Genomic DNA, 2,259 nt, shown 5'->3' on the forward strand with positions numbered 1-2,259 from the left:
TCTCTCTCTCTCTCTCTCTCTCACACACACACACACACACACACACACACACACACACACACACACACACAAAACACAACACAACACACACTGTCGGCAGTGTCTCTCTCTGTTTTTACCCTTCTTCCTTTTCCCGTCGCCCCGCGTCGCTTGGACGCGAAATGCCGACAGTTCTCTCTCTCTCAGAGCCAAAAGATGTCACCAACCACAATAATGTGATGCAGATGGCTCAATTTGATTATGAGCCCCCTGAGTTCAGTGACCCCCGGCGACAACCGACTGGCACCCATGCGCTAAATCTCGACTCGGGCGCACTGCAATACACGCCAATGCCAACCTTTGTAACCCTTGCTCTGGAAGGTAGCTTCTGCTCAACGGCCACTGACAGTCTTGCTCTGGAAGGTAGCTTCTGCTCAACGGCCACTGACAGTGACATGCTTTTGTCACGCTATTTGCTTGTACATTTGATACACATATTATTGTAAAAGAGATATTTTCTGCTTGAGGATCATCAATAAATGTTCTTTCCCCTGGTTTTTATGCTATTCTTTGCCAGTGTCTGTGGTGCATCTGTTAGGCCCTAGACGGTTAGTATAAGAACGTATAGGTTAGGCCTTTTGCCGCAGCAGCCAGAAGACGTGGGTTCGATTTGTTCATATATATCGTTTCCGTGTCTGTGTTCTAGGACGTTGTTGCCTTCTCAATCCCGGGTTTGTGGGTGGTTGGCGGGCGCTCTGATGTGTTTTACTCTTGATCTCCTTTCAAACTTTTGTCGCCCTTATCTAATGACACCTCTAATCTGCGGCATTTAGATATATATGACGTATTTGTGTTGCCAGTGCCGTGAAGCTATTGCTGAAAAGCTAAAACCAGGGTTTGTCCAGGAAAGCAGGATCGAAGCAGCCCACTTCGTAAATGACCTGTATTATGTTGATGGTGGCTTAAAACTTTTTGTCTTCTGTGAAGGCCGCTCACCATCTTACCGCGCTGCATGCTGCAACCCCGACCACCCGTCTCTTTAGGGGATACACCGCTGTCGAAAACGATGACTCTCATCATTTTGTCCTGTCAGCTTTCTACCACATTCGCCTAAATCAATTTCTGGAGACGTTCAGATGAAGCCGTTATTCTGGGAATAAAGGTATCAAGGGACATCTTACAAATTAGTTTCGTTCTACATGTTTGTTCTGTCTAGATTTTAACGGAAAAATGTAACGATTGCCCAAGTCATGATTTAAGCACTCTCTGGTTTTTTAAAAAGGCGAGAAAAAATCTCATGGGCTCAGGTGACGTCGAAAGTGACTCTAGTTCCTAACCATTCTCAGTTTCAGTTGTTATGTATAAATGTACCCCCGTTTTGTCTTGCCCTAGACCGAGAAGACCAAACACAAGGACGTGTGTTCTGAAAATAGATTTTTAAATAATGGGCCGATGCGATGGTCCGGCCCCGCCTGGTCTGTTCCCTCGGCCAAAGACAGTAACCTTCCTTTGAATACTCGATATATAAATATGTAATTGCTTTGAACTAGTTGGATACGAGTAAGGTCTCCGAATGTTTACAGTTTAAAAACTGGAATGACAAAAGTATTGTATAGTTAATAAAGGAAACCCAAAAGAACTCTGCGTTATACAAACAACGATGCCGCATTGAAGCAAAGCATTAGGATGCGTGCATAGTGTGGCCTTCTCGTCCTAGATGCTCAGAGACTCAGATAGTACAGTATAGGAACCTACAAGTCCAGCCCAAGACGGTCAGAGTTAGTATAAGAACGTATAGGTCCAGCCTCATGGTAAGTCGCTTTAATTATATAGCAATATCCGGATAATATATTAGTGCACTGCTTCGGCGATTTAATGTGTTACGAACCGCTTCGGCAAATGGGTAAGAACCATTTCAACAAATGGGTGCACCCACTTCGGCAAACGGGTCATGAAAGAGAGTTTAAGAGTCTGAATTCGGATAATGTTTCACTGAGAATTATCCGGTTATCCGGATTTTGCCCACCACTACCTCATGGGCCTTTCCGCAGATAGGAACTACCGCTTGGATAGCTGTAGTTTGTTTTTTAAAAATGGCGTAAGGTGACTACTTATTATCTTTTGTCGAAATTGTTAGTGGAACATCTATAACATTATCCCGGTGGTCTGTTATTGCCTTTTTAAGGAAAGTTAGTGGGCGATATCGCCCGGGTTGGCAAGTACTGGTTTAGAGCCAGGGAGGAGTTTATACACTTCCTGTACATGTTTGCGAATACCCCC

General features: G+C 44.5%; 1 protein-coding gene across 4 annotated transcripts in view; it reads left to right on the plus strand.

Moving 5' to 3' along the window:
- Nucleotides 1–2,259, plus strand: part of LOC101864191 — a gene marked incomplete at its 3' end in the record, with an annotated part of 23,204 nt that overhangs the window by 5,489 nt on the left and 15,456 nt on the right. Inside the window, 1 exon segment of one of the 4 annotated variants that reach the window (XM_035973308.1) lies at nt 293–402. 4 annotated transcript variants of the gene reach the window in all.

Source organism: Aplysia californica, unplaced genomic scaffold, assembly GCF_000002075.1.
Source record: "Aplysia californica isolate F4 #8 unplaced genomic scaffold, AplCal3.0 scaffold01124, whole genome shotgun sequence".
In the NCBI taxonomy this organism is placed as follows: domain Eukaryota; kingdom Metazoa; phylum Mollusca; class Gastropoda; order Aplysiida; family Aplysiidae; genus Aplysia; species Aplysia californica.